Below are 22,325 nucleotides of genomic sequence, written 5' to 3'. Positions count from 1 at the left end.
TTTATAGAGCAGAGTTGACCCCACAAAATGTGTTTATATAGAGACCATGTCTTTACAGTGTTTCATTTTTGTAAAGCAGATGACCCAACTACCCCCACATACATATGTATTTTTGTACATAAAAATGTTTTTGCTACACTACATTAATTGTATATCTTTCTGATTCCTCTCATATTCATTTTTTCAACAACTTTCTAAATAAAATGCATTTTGGTTGAGCTCTGTGTTGTGTCGACATCTTCATTCCACTTGTTTTACTAATACAGTATAGGCTAACCCTTTTGAAACCTTCACATACGTCAGACTTGTAACCTGGATGTTCATTAAATACTGTGTCTTCTCATATTGCTCCAGTCAGCAGCACATTAACTGAAACGAGGCGATTACGAGGATGGTTTAAGCAAAGACTATATTCTCGAGCCTGCGTAATAATCAACGAAGGCAACAAAGGTGTAGTCCGGTAACGGCAGCGCAATAATATGCAACAACACTGTCGTTCCGGTAGCACTTTACAATAACCTTCCGCTATAAACAGTTAATAAACAGTTAGCAAACAGTTAGCAAACAGTTAACTATTAGTTAACTAAAGGTTTACTATACATTTATAGGTGTATACTAAACACTTACAAAGTTTAAAAAATATATTTATTAGTCCTTCCGTAACACTTAATAGAACATAATAATAAGTTACTTAATATATTATTAAAAATACTTTTATGATGAATTAATTAGCATATCAACAGTAACTTAAGCATAACAAGTGACTTATAAACTGTTAACTAATTATTACTTAATATATTATAATTATTAGTTGTAGTTTACAATTTATAGTTCAATATTAACTAAGTACTTATTATTTAATCATTAATACATTGTAATGAAATCATTTTTAAGTGTTAATATTAACTAAACTATTGTTAATTACTTATAAATCATTTAAAATATATTTATTAGTCCTTCCGTAACACTTAATAGAACATAATAATAAGTTACTTAATATATTATTAAAAATACTGTTATGATTAATTCATTAACATATCAACAGTAACTTAAGCATAACAAGTGACTTATAAACTGTTAACTAATTATTACTTAATATATTATAATTATTAGTTGTAGTTTACAAATTATAAAGGAGGAGAGGAGAGGAGAGGAGGAGAACAGGGCAGGGGAAAAAAGAGGAGAGGAGGGGATAGGAGAGGAGAGGAGAGGAGATGAGAGGAGAACAGGGAAGAGGAAAAAAGAGGAGAGGACAGGAGAAGAGAGGAGAGGGGGGGATAGGAGAGGAGAGGAGAGGAGAGGAGAGGAGATGAGAGGATGGGAGAGGAGAGGAGAGGAGAGGAGAGGAGAGGAGAGGAGAGGAGAGGAGAGGGGAGGAGAGAGGAGAGGAGTGGAGATGAGAGGATGGGAGAGGAGGGTGTAGTATATTGTTAGAATGTTCTGTGATCGATTGGTTTACCCTATGAGGAGCGCATTGACTCCGTGTTCGATATGTTTTGCCTACTGCAGTCTGTACTATGTGAGCGGCAATAAATGTCACATACAAAGTGTCTCACCAGGTAAATAAGCCTCACCGTTTATTTTATTAGAGTAACAAGTACCCAACATGGTGTCAGAAGTGGTCTTTTCTTAATCTACATGAGACGCGAGACTACAATAGTTTTCGATAGATCCTCCGCTGTAGAAAGAAAAGTTTAGTTTAACGTCTTCAAGTGATCGAACGTACGTTAACGTTAGCTAGCTACGATGGACCAGTTTAAACCTCCAGCACCGCTAGTGCTAACCGGCAACATCAGCGAGAATTGGCGCCGATGGGAGCAACGGTTTCAGCTGTATATGACGGCTACGGGAGCGGACACAAAAGCTGAACCAGTGAAGATAGCCATTATGCTGCATACGGTCGGCGAGGAAGCGCTCGAGATCTACAACACAATGGACGTGTTTGTCGAAGCGGGTGAGGATGGACAGCCCGGTGAGCTAACGGTGAAACACATATTGGATGCCTTCAGAAAGTATTGCATTCCGAAAAAGAACATTGTATTTGAGCGCCATCAGTTTCTGGTCACTACCGATGTCTGAGGGAGTCAACGTAGACCAGTTCGTGACTGAACTTCGCCAAAAATGTAAGAACTGTGAATTTGGACAAACTGAGAATGACATGATAAGAGACAAGCTAGTGTTTTCTGTGCCAGACGTTCGCGTGAAGGAGCGCATTTCTATGGAGATAGAACAGTATCAATATTAAGAAATGAATGTCACACCACTCACCAATATATTTCGTGATCCACAAACAAAAGTAATGACATTCACAAATATAATTCATACATTTCATGATCCACAAACAAATGTAACAACATTCACAAATATAATTCATGATGCACAAATGAATGTAACCCCATTCACAAATGTCAGCGCAGTTCTATTAATTTGCAAACCGGTCTACATATATTCGCAAACCCTATACATATTTGTGACTTCCATTGTATTTGTGTGTGGATTTTTGAGACTGTCCTGACGGTATATGACACACAAATGTGCTCAGCCAATCACATCAGCCGGCGTTCGAGCGTAAGGTTGAAGACATTGCGCTTCTATTACGCAGAGAAGGCTACTAGTGCGAAGCCACCATAGATCTTTATACACCGATCAGAGGAAATAACCGGAAGTAGAGCCATTACTGAAGTGCTCCCTGACGTAAACTCGTAATTGAGGCGTATGAAGTTCCTGACTTTCACATCATCTTTGTACAAATATGTCTGGATCTGGACTAACGTGTGCCGTAATCGGATGTCACAATAACAGCAGAACGCTAAAAATGTGGAAAAAGAGCGTATGTGCGCTTCATAGTCCACAGTTTAAAGAGGATTGTCCTTGTTGTGTGCCCTACGGTGTAAACCGCTTCCCCGGCCGTGCTGAGGATGAAGACATTCGCAAGATATGGATTAAAAAACTACACCGAAAGGACTTTGCCCCCAAACAAGTATTCAATGGTATGTATTTTTATTTCTAGGTGGTTAGTGTAGTTAAGTAGGCCTATTGTAAGCCAGTGTCTATGTAACATAAACTGGTGGCAACAATTATTTAGCTTGGCTAGCTAACGCTAGTTACGATTATTTAGCATTCTTTCATTAATACCTAAGTTTCCCCAGGAGTGGGAAGAGCACCATGAGCCCCATGGTTATCTGTTCTGTGTGTCATGGTACATTTGTGTGCTTATTTTCGATTATGTGTGTACGTGTGTGCCCTTTGAAATGAAAATGTGACCCTGGCAACTTAGCTAATTCTTTTGTTATGCTAGCGGAGTTTTGGCAAGGCTAGCCAGGTTACACTGACTTTAATAAGAAGTCAGGCTAGGTTTTGGTAGCATCATGAGCCCCATGGTTATCTGTGCTGTGTGCCATGGTACATTTGTGTGATTATTTACGATTATTTGTGTATGTGTGCCCTTTGAAATGGAAATGTGACCCTGGCAATTTAGCTAATTCTTTTGCTATGCTAGCGGAGTTTTGGCAAAGCTAGCCAGGTCGTGTGACTGACTTCAATAAGTCAGGCTAGGTTTTGGTAGCTTTTGTTTTGTCCATAACCTAGCCCAATTTTATTTTCATCTCTTAAATCGACCACCATGTCTGTATTTGTAATAATGTTTGGCATTTTATTGGAAATAAAGTGGCGGGGACAAGCTAGGTTAATCTCAAAAGTGGTAGGCCTATGGACATGTCCCCCAACACCCAGACTGAAAATTACACCCATGTCTGTAACCCTTCCTCAACAAAAGATAATTTTCGCTATCCAACCTCAGTGTACATGTCTTGCTTTGTCCTGTATTTTGTCTAATGTCTGTGAGAATGACTGCAGCCATGGCAAAGATAATTTTCTGTTTCATGTGTAACAGTCAAGCATATTTGTTTTTATCTCATCTTATTCCCATCCTCCTTAGGTGTGTGGAGTATACTTCCCTGACGGCAGACCAACGCAGGAACACCCATATCCCATATTTAATATGGGATATGAATATAGTGTAAGTTTACATGTATATAACAAATAACTTAGTGCTTTTTTTTCGTAATTACCTTAACCCTGTTGTTAAAAGTACTTTTGGAGCGATTTGCCTCCAGACGTTAGAGACTCTCCCATCTGCCACTACTTTTTAATCTAGGCTTAAAAAGAAAACACACACACATTTTTCTTAACTTAGTTCTTGACTCTTAGTTGTTATGTTTTCTCTCCTTTAGGCACTGCTTTTATGTACCTAAATTGCCTTTCAACACTTGTGTCTTATTATTCCATGCAAGAGTCTACATCTGCTAATTGTAATATAAGGCAATGTGAAGTGAGATTTAAAGTGTTCTGTAGGACAGTGGCGTTGTAATTAACTGTTTTAAAAGCTGTTGGTGTTTTTTGTTCCTTCTTATATTTATTCTCAGAAAGCACTATCATGTGGAAGACCACCCCCGAAGAGGAGATGTCTCCAGCCCCCAACAGAGAGACTTGGATTAATGTTGAGAGGATTATTGTTCAATACGGTGCAGAAACACTTGGTTCAGTTATATGTATATATATCAATCATCTTTCAAGAAATCCTTCATCCCCTCAGCTGTGACCATACTGAACAAGATATGAACTGTCCAGCTGCAGCATGAATGTATTGTGTGGTCGTCTTTTTTTTTTTTTTTTTTGGTCAAGCCTTGTCTAATGTCTGTGAGAATCACTGAAGTCACGCCAAAGACAATTTTCTGTTTCATGGTTGTAACAGACAATAAAGTTTTATCTAATCTCATCATATCAATGAGAATCAGTGCACCTGACAAAGGTATGACATACTGTATACTGTAGGCTTAAGTGCTAAAGGAAAATGAATTAACCTTAGCGGTTTTTGAATTGTTTATTTACACAGTTATTAAAATGCATACAGATAGTGAATGTAATATAGTTCAATACTGTGTGCTTACTCGATGGTGTTTTTTATATGTGCTGAACTGAAAAACAACCTAGCTACTTGTGCTCAATACACTAAATGACTCTTGCTGGTGTGTTTTTTTACCAGGCAACTTGTTATTAATTACTAATGTTCTTAATGTCATTTCAATGCAGCTCTTTGTGAGAAATCTGGGCAGCCATGGCCTAGTGGTTAGAGAGTTGGTCTTTCAATCTAGGGGTTGCCGGTTCGAATCCCCCACGACCTCTCCCTACACCTCCATCCATGGCTGAAGTGCCCTTGAGCAAGGCACCTAACCCCACATTGCTCCAGGGACTGTAACCAATATCCTGAAAAATAATAGTTGTAAGTCGCTTTGAACAAATGAAAGCGTCAGCTAAGTGAAATGTAATGTAATGTAAAATCTTGCTGTAGTGTGTTGTGGAATAGACACAGGAGCTGACCTGTGGTGTCCAGTCTTAACAGAGAGCTGGTGCCACTGTCACACATTCAATTTAATTAATCATTATCCCCCATATATTGATTGGGAAATGTTATACTGGCTTTTTTCATTAAGCTTACCTCCTGACTATACCAGACATCATTTTATCATTACCTCTGCCACATAATATGCGATTGTCTGAGTTTTGCAGTCTGTTTGTTCATCGCTGGGTGCACAGCTTGCCACTAAGGGGCGCCAAATCCTTACTTATTGCTGGAGACGCTACCACAAGGAGAGGACGGGAGGTGATGTCTTCTAAAAGGGCTGTGGTTAAGTAGCCTAAGCAATCAGCTGGTGCAACCCACTGTCTTAACACTGCCTCAAAATATCAGTTCTTGCAAGGCACAATTTACATGGTGAAATTAATGACATGTTGAGGCCAACAAGGCTTTATTTTATCAGTTAGAGGGACACTGCAGGAAATGGTCCAAAAAAGGGTGTGTCACATTAAAAAACTGTTTATTTAACTTGTGAGTGTGCGGCACCTCTCTCCTTCTACAATTGCTTTTTCTGGTTGCCAGCACCTCTGTTTCTGGTGTGCGTTTTGCACCTCCACTCATCAAAAAGGGTACTGCAACTATACTGCTCATTGTAACTGGGTTGCCTATTGCCAAATTTGATGAAAGTATATTTCATGAAAGTTTACTAAATAATAAACTCAGATTTTCTGTTATGGCCCAAGTACAGTCATTTTTGCAGCTAAAAATGGCTATTTCTGGAAATTCAAAATGGCAGACCATGATGGAGGAGATCCCCCTTTGTATGTATGAAAAGTGCAATTTTTCCAGTCATAATGAATACTTAGAATTTGATGGTGGTGGTAAATATTCATGAAAAATGTAACATTAGTGAATGAGTAGCATGAATTCTGGAAATAAACAACTATAAATCTTGCAGTGTCCCTTTAATGACAGGTTTAAAAAAAAACACACACACACACACACACCTTGCTTTCTGATTAGGCCTAGCCTAGAGAGAGAGTTTCCCCCAGCACCTTAGGCCACCTTGACCTGAAAAGATAAAGATTCCCTGTTGTTAACGTAGGCCTATTTTCTAAAGATAGATATAGATATATATGCATGCCTGGTTTTAAATTAACAACCGGTCAAATGCTGGTGAAAATTCAGGTTCTTAATTCATTCGCCAGTTATATTTTCTTTGTTTTGTTTTTACTTTGTTACAGTTTTTGCCTAGGCTACTGCTTAAACACAATAGGCCGATGCTTAAAACCAAAGTAGCATATTGTTCAGTTGTTGGTACTATAACTTAAACACATGCTGCTTTACCTTAATCAAAAGTCAAGCATTACACTTTCAGCTGGTATCTTTGCAAAGCACTTGCTCCTTTACGCAACACACACACTCCGGCTGTCTGCACACCATTTTATACACAAGACACTTTGTTCAAAAGTAAATTCTCAGAGTGTCATTGTGAAAACACGTCTGTTAAAAAAACAAAACACACTGGATGTATGACGAGATTTAGACACAGACAATAAAACACATGCACCGTTTTCAACCATTTGATGATCTGGTTATTAGGCCCATGTCCCCCGGCACTGTTGAGTTTCAGCAACTTCTGAATGTGTGCTCTGAGTATGGGTTTGATGTAGGCCTACAGTACAATGCAAAAAAATACAGTACAATGCAAAAAAAGTGTTGTGTTCAGGAAGTCTTTCCAACGTTTTACCTGTCAGGGCAATCACTGTGTGTCAAGCAGTACAAAATATCTTGGGCATATTATCGCTGACAAGTTGGAAGATGATGCTGACATGTAGGCCTACAGACAGGGACAAGTGTAGTGTATGCCAAACATGTTTGTAAGATTTCAAGAAGGTTACACAGGCCTGCACAAATAGTCAAAATGTCATCAACATGTTTTTAAACAACCTGGAATTACATTACTCAAAATTTTGAAGCATTTTAACCTTCTTATTGCACGTTCAACATGAATTCGGACATTGGCGAGACGGCGGGTTCTTGTGACTTCATGTTCTGATAGTTGTGTACATCCACGTGTAAGTGCTGGAATAGCCAATGTCACTCCTGGAGGAAGAACATCTCCAATTGTGAATCCCCGGTCTGTCAAAATCTGATCACCAAAAATCAAATGTGACAGAAATCCACAGTTTTTTGTGATAAAAATGTCACTAGCTCTGGCACCAAACAGTTTTGACACAATACATCACAAAACCATTGGGGGGCTATGCAATAGAGGACTTTGCAGGTGTTGTGATGCTTATAGTTGCTGTATGTTTTTGCTCTTTTCCCCAAGTTCTTCGGTCTTTGGACAAATATTTCAGTGCAATCTATGATGCATGTTGCATTGGGATAGTGTTCAAGAAAACTTGAGGGTCTTACTCTATTCAGAGTGTCTCGAGGGAGCCAAAAAAAAGATTTTCCCTTGGGAAAGTGTTGCTCTCCACATTGCGAACATATCACAGGCTGTAGTTCTGCTGATCCCAAATCTGTGAACATTAAGCCAAGCCGAAGCCTCATTAGGACCAGCAGTAGCTGTTCATGGACTGTTAATTTGAACGTCTTCGACTGTGGAAGAAAGCCAATGATGGTGTTCAAAAGTTGCCAAAAGCTGATGATGTCTAGTCCAATGTAAAATTTTGACACTTTATCATCCATGTCATGAGCTGACAGTGATGGTGTAGGATCTGTTTGTGTGCTTGCATCTTTTGTTGACTTCATCGAACAATAATCATGATCACTACGCTCTGGCCACTGAGTGCCAACATCACATTGGTGTGGAGACAGACTATCCTCCAAGCTATGCCCTACTTCGGTATCAGAATTTGTCACAGGAGGCTCATCACATGGTCTCTCTGTTGGGGGCTGGAGACATCTCCTCTTTGTGGGTGGTCTTCCACATGATGGTGCTTTCTGAGAATAAATATGAGAAGGAACAAAAAACACCAACAGCTTTTAAAACAGTTAATTACAACGCCACTGTCCTACAGAACACTTTAAATGTCACTTCACATTGCATTATATTACAATTAGCAGATGTAGACTCTTGCATGGAATAATAAGACACAAGTGTTGAAAGGCAATTTAGTTACATAAAAGCAGTGCCTTAAGGAGAGAAAGCATAACAACTAAGAGTCAAGAACGAAGTTTTTTTTTTTTTAGCCTAGATTAAAAAGTAGTGGCAGATGGGAGAGAGTCTAACGTCTGGAGGCAAATCGCTCCAAAAGTACTTTAACAACATATGGTTAAGGTAATTAAGAAAAAAGCACTGAAGTTATTTGTTAAATACATGTAAACTTACACTATATTCATATCCCATATTATGGGATATGGGTGTTCCTGCGTTGGTCTGCCGTCAGGGAAGTGTACTCCACACACCTAAGGAGGGTGGGATAAGATGCGATAAAAAATATAATTGACTGTTACACATGAAACAGAAAATTATCTTTGCCATGGCTGCAGTCATTCTCACAGACACTACCACTTTTGAGATTAACCTATCTTGTCCCCGCCACTTTATTTCCAATAAAATGCCAAACATTATTACAAATACAGACATGGTGGTCGATTTAAGAGATGAAAATAAAATTGGGCTAGGTTATGGACAAAACAAAAGCTACCAAAACCTAGCCTGACTTATTGAAGTCAGTCACACGACCTGGCTAGCTTTGCCAAAACTCCGCTAGCATAACAAAAGAATTAGCTAAATTGCCAGGGTCACATTTCCATTTCAAAGGGCACACATACACAAATAATCGTAAATAATCACACAAATGTACCATGGCACACAGCACAGATAACCATGGGGCTCATGATGCTACCAAAACCTAGCCTGACTTCTTATTAAAGTCAGTGTAACCTGGCTAGCCTTGCCAAAACTCCGCTAGCATAACAAAAGAATTAGCTAAGTTGCCAGGGTCACATTTTCATTTCAAAGGGCACACACGTACACAAATAATCGAAAATAAGCACACAAATGTACCATGACACACAGAACAGATAACCATGGGGCTCATGGTGCTCTTCCCACTCCTGGGGAAACTTAGGTATTAATGAAAGAATGCTAAATAATCGTAACTAGCGTTAGCTAGCCAAGCTAAATAATTGTTGCCACCAGTTTATGTTACATAGACACTGGCTTACAATAGGCCTACTTAACTACACTAACCACCTAGAAATAAAAATACATACCATTGAATACTTGTTTGGGGGCAAAGTCCTTTCGGTGTACGTTTTTAATCCATATCTTGCGAATGTCTTCATCCTCAGCACGGCCGGGGAAGCGGTTTACACCGTAGGGCACACAACAAGGACAATCCTCTTTAAACTGTGGACTATGAAGCGCACATACGCTCTTTTTCCACATTTTTAGCGTTCTGCTGTTATTGTGACATCCGATTACGGCACACGTTAGTCCAGATCCAGACATATTTGTACAAAGATGATGTGAAAGTCAGGAACTTCATACCAGAGATTCTATAAGTATCTCTCTACTCTCTCTGTTCATACGCTTCAATTACGAGTTTACGTCAGGGAGCACTTCAGTAATGGCTCTACTTCCGTTTATTTTCCTCTGATCGGTGTATAAAGATCTATGGTGGCTTCGCACTAGTAGCCTTCTCTGCGTAATAGAAGCGCAATGTCTTCAACCTTACGCTCGAACGCCGGCTGATGTGATTGGCTGAGCACATTTGTGTGTCATATACCGTCAGGACAGTCTCAAAAATCCACACACAAATACAATGGAAGTCACAAATATGTATAGGGTTTGCGAATATATGTAGATCGGTTTGCAAATTAATAGAACTGCGCTGGCATTTGTGAATGGGGTTACATTCATTTGTGCATCATGAATTATATTTGTGAATGTTGTTACATTTGTTTGTGGATCATGAAATGTATGAATTATATTTGCGAATGTTATTACATTTGTTTGTGGATCACGAAATATATTGGTGAGTGGTGTGACATTCATTTCTTAATATTGATACTGTTCTCTCTCCATAGCATACTGCGTGAAACGGACTTAACTCTGGATAAAGCAGTTGATATCTGTAGAGCAGCCGAGGTTACCAGATCACAGATGCGAGCCATGAGATCGGCGCAGCCAGAGGCCATCCGTAGAGGCTCTTCACAAGGTGTCTGCCAGCTACGACAAGGGGAGAGTCGCCATGAAAAAAATGTCACGACCACCTGAGAGAAAGACACAGGCAGCCAGCAGCAATGTAAACAAATGCAGAAAGTGCGGCGGGGCGCACAAACCTCGTCAGTGTCCAGCATTCGGTGTCATCTGCCACAACTGCAGCAAGAAGAACCACTACGCGAAGATGTGCGCGTCAACACAAGACAGAGGAGCCACTGCCCGGGGCGTGCACGATCTTGAGGTAGAGTCACTGTTCATATCTACAATGTCCTGTACTCAACCCAAACGCACTCAACAAGATAATTCGTGGTACACAACAGCCAACATAAAAGATACAGAGGTCAAGTTTAAATTGGACACTGGGGCAGATGCAAATGTGCTACCTCTGAGCATTTTGCAGAAGATTCCGGGTCCTCATCAGCTGCAAACCCAAACACATCACACTCGTCGCCTATGGAGGAACACGTCTGAAGCCGGAGGGCACCGTGAGACTTACCTGCGATGTGGCCAGAACGACGACAGATCTTCTGTTCTTCATCACCAAGCACTCCTCCACTCCGATCCTGGGCCGAGACGCATGTGAACAGCTGCAGCTGGTGAAAAGAATGCAGACCATCGCACTCAAAGCGCCAGCCACGAAAGAGGAGCTAGTGGACGCCTACCCCTCCGTCTTCAGTGGGCTGGGACAGTTTCCTGGGGTGCACCACATCCACACAGACCCACATGTGGCCCCAGTTGTGCACGGCTGCAGAAAAATCCCCATCGCTGTCATGGACCGTCTGAAAACGACGCTACAAGACCTCGTCGAAAGAGAGGTCATCGCACCAGTGACGGAGCCCACAGAATGGAATGCAGCTCCAACGCTATGACCTGAGAATCGTCTACACAGCAGGCAAGGAGATGCACGTCGCAGATACCCTGTCCCGCGCTGTTGTCAGTGACTGCAAGGATGACGTGAAGGAAGACCTGTTCGAGGAGAGAGTAGTGCACGCAATGGAGGCCACAGCCGCACTCGACGAAGACACACTCTCAAAGCTCAAGGGGGGCCACGGCGACAGACAGCACACTGCAAACAGGTGATTGAGCTACACAAGAAAGGCTGGCCGAGGCGACAGCGCAGTGTTCCCACCAACCTACACCGGTACTGGTCGATGCGACACAACATCAGCATCAGGGATGGCATCCTGATGACTGGTGACAAGATTGTGATCCCACAGAGTGTGAAGCAGCAGATGCTTGACAGACTGCACCTCGCACACCAGGGGATACTGCGGTCGAAAGCGCACGCAAGAAAGGTGATGTACTGGCCAGGTATGAAGCACGACATCGAAAACCAGGTGGAGAAATGCCGCCCATGCCAACAAAACCAGCCACAAAATCAGAAAGAACCCCTGATTCCACACGAGATACCTGAGCTGCCATGGCTGAAGATTGGTGCAGACATCTTTGAGCTACACGGGCAGTCATATCTCCTGATGGTGGACTACATGTCAAAATACCCAGAAGTGCTCAACTTACCTGACAAAACTGCCCACACAGTCATACGCAAAATGAAGACCATCTTCGCCAGACATGGAATCCCGAAGGAGCTGGTAAGCGATCACGTCCCTTTCGCCAGCTCTGAAATGCGACAGTTTGCATCGTCGTGGGGCATAAAACTCATCCACTCCAGCCCTGGATATCCACAGTCAAACGGCCTAGCAGAGAGAATGGTAAAGACTGTAAAACATGCACTTAAAAAAGCAACACAGGCCGGCACAGACCCGCACTTAGCTCTCCTGTCACTCCGCAACACTCCAGTGACTGGAACAGAGTTTTCACCAGCACAAGTCCTGATGGGAAGAGTACTGCGAAGCACCCTGCCGACCTCTACAGCTGTCCTGCAACCAGCTGTGCCACACGGATTCCACTCACGGCTGAAACACCTACAAGCCAGGCAAGTGCACTATTACAATCACAACACAAAGACACTGCCAGAGTTTGCTCCTGGCACTACAGTGCACATGTCAACACGTCGTGGCTGGGAACCAGCTACAGTCCTGCACAAGCGAGAGGAACCACGTGCATACAACGTCCAGACACCCAGTGGTGTCACGTTCCGGAGGAATCGACGTCATCTGCGGAGAATCCACCCCAGTCTTCATCGAGAGGACGACGACGATCTTCCAGAGCAGCCCATCGCTTCACAGAGAGAGGACAGCACATCACAGGCCCAGCGAGACCAACGCACACCAGCCTGTGAACCATCCAGTCCCACTCCAGCTGCGCCCACCTACAGCACCAGAAGTGGGAGACTCGTGAAGATTCCTGCAAGGTTCAAGGACTATGAGTTGAAATAACACTTGAGTCCTGCCTACAGATAAGTCAAGTTCTGACTTTGTTTATGTGTACTTGTTCTTGTTTCATGAGGTGAATACTTACCCATTTTTTCTTCCACAGAGAGACTGAAAAATCAACTGTCCTTGAAAAAAAAAAAAAAAAAAGACAGACACATGGGAAACAACAAAAAAGAATCATCTGTGTCTTTGAAAAAAAAAAAAAAGAACAGACACATGAAAAAAAAAACTGTCTTGAAAAAAAAAAAAAAAAGAACAGAAAGACAAACGTGACTGAAAGACTATGAATGATAAAATGTTTTTAATTGTATGTAATGTGATCCACAGGTTTTTACAGTATGATGATGTCTTTTAAAATGCATAATGCAATTGTTTATATCTTGTGGTAATCTTAATATGATAATTTAAAGATGCAGAACTACAGTAAAGTTAAATATGATTCTCATGCTTAAAAAGGGAGGATGTAGTATATTGTTAGAATGTTCTGTGATCGATTGGTTTACCCTATGAGGAGCGCATTGACTCCGTGTTCGATATGTTTTGCCTACTGCAGTCTGTACTATGTGAGCGGCAATAAATGTCACATACAAAGTGTCTCACCAGGTAAACAAGCCTCACCGTTTATTTTATTAGAGTAACAAGTACTCAACAGAGGGGAGGGGAGAGGATAGGAGGGGAGAGAGGAGAGGAGAGGAGAGGAGGGGAGATGAGAGGGTAGAGTAGAGGTAGGAGAGAAGACGAGAGTGGAGAGGAGAGGAGGTGGAGAGTATGGGAGAGGAGATGGGAGGGGGGGAGAGGAGAGAGAGAGGAGAGGGGAGGGGAGGGGAGGAGAGGAGAGGAGAGGAGAGGAGAGGAGAGGAGAGGAGAGGAGAGGAGAGGGGAAGAAAAGAAGAGAGGGTGAGAGGAGAAGAGAGGAGAGGAGAGGAGACGTCAGAGGAGAGGAGAGAAGAGGAGAGGAGAGGAGAGGGGAGGGGAGAGACAGAAAGAGGGTGGACAGAGAGAAGACTGTGTGCGCAAGACAAAGAGAACAACTCCTCTCTGCCATTCACTCCTCCTCACCCATCTCTCCTTTCTTCCTCCATTCTATTATCATTCTCTTCTTTCCCTCTCTATTTTCTCTTCTCCTCTTGTGTAAATAGGCCTATGAGGGCCTAGTTGGCAATGGGATGGCACCTACTGTTGTACTCTTGTGGTTCAAGGCTGGTGGCCAAATATTTTGTTTTAGCAGTGGTTTTAATGTTTATTACATTAATACACAAAAAAGTGGACCTTCCCAATTTTGAGTTTTTAGTCATAAACAATCTTACGTTTTATATTGGTAAATATAATTGCACCTTTAAGTTAAAGTTTCTATTGCACTGAACTGTCTTCTATTTTCAAGTCATTGAAATAAATAAAATAAATCAGCTGATTAGGTTGATCTTTCCTCTGTTTATTTATTGTATGCTGTTCTAGTTGTTTGATAGCCTATTTCATCTGCAACCCAGTCGACAAATGCCTATTGAAAATGTAAAATAAATAGTTTATAAAAAGCATACACAGTAAAATTGGATAATAAATAGAGGTAATTCTGGTGAAACAATGAATTAATGATGGGTTGTTATTGTTAAAAACATGACTTAAATGATTTTGAAATAGCAGAACTTTTACTGTGACAATTACGATTTGGGACTTTTATTTTGAAACCGGCTGTGGCTTCCCTTGGAGCCGTTCACTTCAGTCTGTCGTCTGCCGAGCCAGTCGAGTTTTCTTTGGAGCTAGAAACAATCAAAAGAAAATATTTCGTTTTTTATGAAGTTTAAGTTTCCTTTTGGAGTACGGAGCGTCCAGCTCTGTGAATGATGTAAGTTTTGAAGACTAGAGGCTTCCTTTCATCGAGTATTTGTTTTGTTTCAATTCGCCTTATTCACCCGGAACTTTCTAAAGACGTTGAGGGGTACACTTCAGTCAGAGAGAGTAATGCTAGAGAGAATATCTCTGCTTCAGTGGTACACCCGGCTGCACACCAGCTGTTTGGCGCCTCACTGCTGTCCTTCGTCCTCAAAGAGAAACAAATCCTACCGTGGACAGACTTTCCACCGTTTCGCCCAAAGGAGCAGGCACCTCGGCGTGAATGAACTAATCACATCAAGAGGGATCCTGGTCCATATTTCAAGGTGAGATGCATAATTATGTCCAATCATACGCATTAGCTAGCACAAATAAGCTAGCTCGCCAAACTTGTCATGACTCATGTAGCCTAATGAAGCCTAATTAAAAAAAATATGAATGTGTAATTACACAACGCTACATTTATATGGTATTTCCAGATCGCTATTTCAAAATTATGCTTTCAATTTTGTGTTAAGCGATCCGATGGCTTACCAGATGTGTTACCAGTAGCATACTTGTGCCAAAATGAAGTTGTTTTGCTAACGAACTAAAATACATGCTGGTATTTATGGTTACAGATCAACGCTGAGACCGAGGTTTGATCTGAGCACGTTGAGAAGCAATGCTTTGTTAAGGTCACCCGTGGTATGACAACGCTGTGATGCTGTGCCTGCCAACTTTGTTCGCCTGGACTTCAGAGAAGCCAAAGAGGAGAATCATCATTCGCATACCGTGGTTAGTTTGTTCAGTCATAATTCAACTGGCATGTGTTAACCAAGCCTCTTTACAAAAAAAAACCTGATAATTGCCATGGAATAGCCTACATTTTACTTTAGACAAAAGACTTAATGCATGTGCTGGAGATGTATTTGTTTGTATTGATCATGTCCTCCTGAGTCATGAGCCAATGATTTCAAACTGTGATGTCATCACATTGCATTACATTTCACTTAGCTGACACTTTAATTTTATTCAAAGCGACTTAGTTATTATATGTCAGGGTATTGTTTACAGTCCCTGGAGTAATGTGGGTTTAGGTGCCTTTTCAAGGGCACTTCAGCCATGGAGATGTAGGGAGCGGTCAGAGGGATTCGAACCTGCAACCCCCAGATTGAAAGACCAACTCTCTTATCACTAGGCCATGGCTGCCTCACCACTAGGCCACGGCTGCCCTGTGTATGTTATGACTCTCCTGTCCTTTGTGTTTCTTTTTCAGTATGGATTCCATGGAGTATTCCATCGAGTATTTCTTCTGTTTCAATCGTCTTGGTAAGGCAACTTGTCTATTTTTCCCCATACTGTTGTAACCTAAGTCTTATATTGTCTATCACTGCCAAATACTTCAGGTGAAACCTGCAATTTGTATTTTGTTGGCTGGTTGAAATGAGTTCGGAGTAAGCAGACTGTATTTCACATGCTGTGATCACGCACCCATTGCGTGCAAGGTGTAATTCTCTAGGCCTATACATGGGTTCTAAATGTTGTTTATAACCTGACTGCGCGAACCTAGCTGTGCACAACTCCACCTCTGATTGTTGGAAACCGCTGACGGTCAAAAACGTATCTCACATGTTTGGCTGCCAGTGTCTTGCCCCTCCTCATAACATTGTGTTGAACACTGTACGGGCCCATGTATAATTGCAAGGTTACCTCAATTTCAGTACACTATGTTGTTATTTCATAGTATTCACCCTGTTTACTTGATAATGGTTATTTAACTGAATGGTATGCAATGCAGTAGGAACAAAGTGTTTGCAGTTTGCATAGCTTTTCTTTTGAGAAGATTGATTTTAAATGTTGCACAACTTTAAGTTTAAACTGATGATATTTGATAGGAATTCAACATTGTCCTGGGTGTGTAGCTTACGGCTGTAACTGCTATGATGCTTTTCTGTTATGCTGCTCTACAGCCTAGGCTACATGATGTGTCTGTCCCTATCAAATAAACCAAACTTAACTGATGACATATGTTCACATAGGTGAAGTTTTTGAGCTGGATCTGGATTCTGCTGAGGATTCGTCGACTACTAGATGGCGAGCCACCCACTCATTCGAATGTGATCCTGTTCTACATTGCGCATGGCATATTTGGTAGGATTGTGGCCTGCTCGTGTCACATCACTGACTATGACTGACTTCAACGCCTTGAACTGAACTGCTTGAAAGGAGCTATTTTTCTTTTTGAACAACTTAAAGGAACTCTCTACATCGTGTCTCTTGAGGAGTTAAAGGGACTATTTCCAATTTTTGAAGGACAATTCAATTTTTTTTTTTTGATGTTCAAACCTTTTTGGGGGGCGCGGGGGGGGGGGGGGGCTTGTAATTGTAAATATTTAAACTTTTCAATCTCTTACTTGTGATGTTTTTATTTCATTTTGTTAATGCCCATTTTATTATTTTTCCCTATATCCTATGTTTGTATTTAAGAATGTCATTCTTCATTAGGGTTGCATACAATATTTTCTATGGATACATGATTATTTATAATGATAAATAAATAATAATTATTATTATTATTTATGCAAGATGGACATTTGACACGAACATTATGGTTTTCCCCGTTCATTTTGCTTTCGATATCCTTTCCTTTTTGTTTTGGACTGTTTCAATTCACGGGACGTCACTTTTGTCCTCCAAAAAACATTTTTGGAGTGAAGCGGCCAACTCTCTTGAATTACTGCTCTTGTCGGCTTGCGCTCGCCTCTGTGGATCTAATAAGGACATAAAAGGACAGAAACTTCATGTTTTGTGTTAAGGCTACATTTTTATGTTAGAAATTATTTTTGTATTGTAAGGGAATTTGATCTGGGAAATGTGTGTTGTGACCCTGGCAAGTTCTCTGTTTTGTAGCGTGCTGGGGTTTTTGATTTGACATGCTCTAATATAAATGGTGAAAATGTTGTAGAAACATATTGTATGTTGTCTTTTAATTGGTATATTTTTCACTCTACCGAAAGCCTAATTAGTGTCACATTCTGTAGCCCATTGATCCTGGCCTACCATTGACGTGTACCATACTCAGTAGTGGGTAACAACAGTTTAACATCATTGATAATTCTTTTCTCTCTTTCTAACAGTGTGAAAATGTATTTCTTGAGACCAAGTGAAAATCATTTGTACTGTGATCATTTCTAGTGATATTGTCCAATTTCTGGAAATAGGCTCATATTACACCTCCCCTTGAGTTAAATTATTGAGTTTTACCTTTCTCCTCCTGTATGTTCAACCGTTCTAGTATGGCAGTGCAAATTTTACCTCCATGCTAGCAGTTAACATTGAGTCCTATGAGACCAGCTGGCGGCTAGCTGGTCTCAGAACTTGGAGGTAAAATTTGCACTGCCGTACTCAGAGAATGACAGGAAGTACAGGAGAAAGGTCAAACTCAATAACTTGACTTGAGGGGAGGTGTAAATATGAGCTTGTGTCCAAAAATGGGACAGTATCACTTTAATGTTACATATTAACTAATCTCAACCAACTTCACCATAAGGTTCCCCATTCTGAATGTTAAATATTAGTTATATATTAATTAAGCTCAACCAACTTCACCATAAGGTTCCCCATACTGAATTTTAAACATTAGTTATATATTAATTAAGCTCAACCAACTTCACCATAAGGTTCCCCATACTGAATTTTAAACATTAGTAAAACATTAGTAAAGCTCAACCAACTTCACAATAAGGTTCTCAATGTAGAATTTTAAACATTAGTTATACATTAATAAAACTCAACCAACTTCACCATAAGGTTCCCCATACTGGATTTTAAACATTAGTAAAACATTAGTAAAGCTCAACCAACTTCACAATAAGGTTCTCAATGCAGAATTTTAAACATTAGTTATACATTAATAAAGCTCAACCAACTTCACCATAAGGTTCCCCATACTGAATTTTAAACATTAGTAATACATTAATAAATACTATACGTAAGTATTATTAAATGATTTATAAGTAATTAACAATAGTTTAGTTAATATTAACAATTTAAAAACATTTAATTACAATGTATTATTGATTAAATAATAAGTACTTGGTTAATATTGAACTATAAATTGTAAACTACAACTAATAATTATAATATATTAAGTAATAATTAGTTAACAGTTTATAAGTCACTTGTTATGCTTAAGTTACTGTTGATATGTTAGTTAATTAATCATAAAAGTATTTTAAATAATACATTAAGTAACTTATAATTATGTTCTATTAAGTGTTACAGAAGGACTAATAAATATATTTTAAAACTTTGTAAGTGTTTAGTATACACCTATAAATGTATAGTAAACCTTTAGTTAACTAATAGTTAACTGTTTGCTAACTGTTTGCTAACTGTTTATTAACTGTTTATAGCGGAAGGTTATTGTAAAGTGCTACCGAGGGTGGATCTGATGATAGTGAGAAAAAGTCCGCTGACGACCAGGATTTCTTTTGCTCCCAAAATTTATTTTAGCGTGACGTTTCGGGTTTTACCCCTTCTTCAGACGTCTGAAGAAGGGGTAATAAAACCCGAAACGTCACGCTAAAATAAATTTTGGGAGCAAAAGAAATCCTGGTCATCAGCGGACTTTTTCTCACTATCATCAAATCACTTGTGGTCCTGCTCCCAGGTCAGACGTTCCTGTGGATGTGCGAGGCTTTCCATCATTACCTCAACCGAGGGTGGATCTACCTTCTTTGAGGGAATCTTTGAGTGGATTATTACGCTGCACAAGAATATAGTCTTTGCTTAAACCATCCTGGTCAATCGCCTCGTTTCAGTTGTTGTTAATATCATTGTACCTTTCACGTGCAGAGGAGACGGCGTTTAAGTAGTGAAGTTGCCGGGAATCCTACACAACGTTTAACTACTGGGCTATCGGGCATTAAGCTAACTGGTCTTGTCCGGATTCAGCACTTGCGAAGAAACATGCAAACTAGCTGCGCTGCCAGACACAGGGAGCGGCTGGATCAACGGGAGAGAGGTAAAAATCATTTATTTAACTCGGAGAAAGGTGGAAAATGGGCTTAATCCCAAAAATGAGACAGTATCGCTTTAAGTCTCCTAAAGGGGTCTTCACCTGACTGGCACATTTGTTCCGAAATGATTCTGACTAATTCTGCCACAGATGGTTGCGTGAGGAAACCGTAATGCCCTCGCATGTAGTTTGTCGAAACGCAGCCAGATGGCATAAGTCAGGTTACAGTCTGGGTGTGTTGTTTGGTTTGAATTTACATCATACCATGTTTATCCAATTCTAACCTATGTCTTTGTTTGAGGAACATACCCAGGCTGGCACAGTAGCCAAATCTACCACTATATTTCACAATTTTCATGAACATTTGTGCACAAACTGTCTCAATAACACTTTTAAAACTAAATCACACAGGACCCCAATAATATACAAATGACTCAATTTGTGCATGTTTGCAAAGTGTAGGGATGAACTCATTACAATCAGGCAGATTACACGTCAATACCAAACGGCAGCAATTACAACAGGTCCAAACATTTCAAACTTCAACAAAGCTCACCCCTCTCACCTGTAGCTGTTGCTCAGTGTGACGGTCACACACTCTCTTTACAAAATTAGTATCTAGGTATGGTAAGACCAGGCTGGTGCTGAGTGAGCCAGGTCATAAAGCTTTTACAGTTTAGTGGCACATTTAATGGGTAGCAGAGACTTTTTTGCTAAGTGCAGATAGAGATAGAGGTTAAGCTAGGAAGCAAATTTGCTAATTGCTAAGAGGATGACGCTATATGCAATGGAAACTTTCAGTTTAGTTGACCATGATACCCTCCAAAAAACTGTATAAAGTCTCAGCTCCTCCACATCTGACCTAGCTATTCTGCCAAATGCCTTTTTTCAAATCCATCCATTGTTTTTTAACCAATCAACTTCCTGTCTAACATCTAATAGCTGTCTGGATAAGTTCCAGTCTAGTTTATGTGCCAGTCGCAGCACCGAAGCAGCTCTTATTAAAGTTATGAACAATATAAACCTAACTTTTAAGAACCCACACGGTAGACAGTAGTACCCTTTAAAGACTTCAACGCAGAAGTGGGGATCTACCAGTACAAAGGAGTGTTACATCGTTAATGGTAGCCCAGACCGCACAGAAGTGTAGCATTGCTTTTATTTAGGTTCAGACATGTAAACAGAACATTTATCTTTCAAAGGTTTATGCTTTACGTCGACCCTGAAACAACTTCTAATCAGCTCTTTCCATTAGCACCCAATTCTAAGATGTCTGACAGGTGGCTGACAGGGAGAGAGGGCCCCTCATGTCGACGTGGCAGGCCTCAGGAATAAAGAGAGAGAGAGAGAGCAAAGCAGGGTTCATACAAAGTTCATCTAGCTCCAAACGAAATATAATTATAAGGTGGTTACATTTTCATAATAACATGTATAAATGCAGTGAATCCCTTCACAACCTACAACACAGAAGCTTTACTGTTTCCATTGGAAGTCATACTTCATCCCCCAGGTCTCCATTCTAGGACCATTACTATTGAACCTCTATACGATACCACTTGCACGAATCATGAAGAAAAACTACTAGGGACTACTCGATTAAAATTTTTAATCACATTAATCTATAGGCTTTGAAATTAATGAATTGAATTAATCACATTTTAATCGCATTTATATCTGACTTGAGAACAGTGAAAAAAAAAAGTTTTCACATGGATTTTGAATAATTACAATAAATAAGCGTAATCTAAAAACATTACTCATTTTTAAAAGAAGAGAGAACTCTTTTCAATTTCAGCAGGCTGTTCACCATCAGGCGTAATACTGCCCTCCACTGGTCTAATCCAGAACTATGTAGCTATATTATACTGCGATTATTTTTTTAAATCGCATTAATTAATTTATCGAATCGCGTGATTAATTAATCAAAATTAATGCATTAATGTCCCAGACCTAAGAAAAACACAATAATTTACCATAGTTATGCTGACGACACCCAACTTTACTTTGCCATATCACATAATGACTATTCCCCCCTTAAATCTCTCTATGATTGCTTTGACCAAATCAACAACTGGATGTCTGAAAATGTCTCCAATTGAACACAGGCAAAACCAAAGTAATCATACTTGATGTAAAGGAGGAAAGGCTAAAGATTGCCACTATCCTGGAAAAGAGGGCCATTTTTATACACTAGGGCAAAAGGGCAGGTGCTTTAGTACCACCTCGTCCCTGTATGTGCACACTTATGTATGCTTATGTACCTTGTAAACCAAAAGGATTACACACAAAAATTCTCAGAACCTATTTCCATTGTGGTCCTAAACATTTAAAAAAGAAATCTATTGAAGTGTATGCAAGAGTATGATCAATGCACCGTAGCAAACAATCTGTAATGTATGGAAGAGAAGGAAAACATACAATACATACAATCATACAATAAATGATTACATTCACGGTATAAAGCCAGGCAGGGGCTTGCAGGACACTGTTAAAAAACAATGCTCCAGCCTCCAGCTCACTTGCAGTACTCACTTACCATGTACAAGTCTGACAGTTTCACTTAAAAAATTCACAGGTGATAAAAAATTGCTCTGTCATTATGTGTGTACCAAAGGAAAA

The 22,325-nt window shown here is 40.2% G+C and overlaps 1 protein-coding gene and 3 long non-coding RNA genes across 5 annotated transcripts in view; 3 read left to right on the top strand and 1 right to left on the bottom strand.

Annotated features, from left to right (window-relative positions):
• phf14 (PHD finger protein 14) overlaps positions 1-199 on the top strand; it is a 146,788-nt gene extending 146,589 nt beyond the window's left edge. The window contains exon 18 of the mRNA XM_063186149.1: positions 1-199. This exon is cut by the window's left edge and continues 337 nt beyond it. The gene's annotated coding sequence lies outside the window, so the exon portion shown is untranslated.
• Positions 200-2,480: 2,281 nt separating this feature from the next.
• On the top strand, positions 2,481-4,782 carry LOC134436272 (uncharacterized). Its single transcript, XR_010032178.1, has 3 exons — positions 2,481-2,990; positions 3,938-4,018; positions 4,425-4,782. It is a non-coding gene; the product is annotated as an uncharacterized LOC134436272 (long non-coding RNA).
• Positions 4,783-7,024: 2,242 nt separating this feature from the next.
• LOC134436270 (uncharacterized) lies at positions 7,025-9,857 on the bottom strand. 2 transcript variants are annotated; one of them, XR_010032177.1, is made up of 4 exons: positions 9,587-9,857; positions 8,697-8,773; positions 7,345-8,308; positions 7,025-7,196 (listed from the first exon to the last, which is right to left on the bottom strand). It is a non-coding gene; the product is annotated as an uncharacterized LOC134436270 (long non-coding RNA). The 2 variants fall into 2 exon arrangements; XR_010032176.1 differs by lacking the exon at positions 7,025-7,196 and having other exon boundaries at positions 7,302-8,308.
• Positions 9,858-15,074: 5,217 nt separating this feature from the next.
• Positions 15,075-16,951, top strand: LOC134435721 (uncharacterized). The gene is made up of 3 exons (XR_010032068.1): positions 15,075-15,481; positions 15,963-16,015; positions 16,726-16,951. It is a non-coding gene; the product is annotated as an uncharacterized LOC134435721 (long non-coding RNA).
• The last annotated feature ends 5,374 nt before the right edge of the window (positions 16,952-22,325 follow it).

Source organism: Engraulis encrasicolus, chromosome 20 (assembly GCF_034702125.1).
Source record: "Engraulis encrasicolus isolate BLACKSEA-1 chromosome 20, IST_EnEncr_1.0, whole genome shotgun sequence".
NCBI classification, from domain to species: Eukaryota; Metazoa; Chordata; class Actinopteri; order Clupeiformes; family Engraulidae; genus Engraulis; species Engraulis encrasicolus.
Note: the sequence above shows the minus strand (reverse complement) of the source record. Positions and strands in the feature narration are given on the sequence as shown.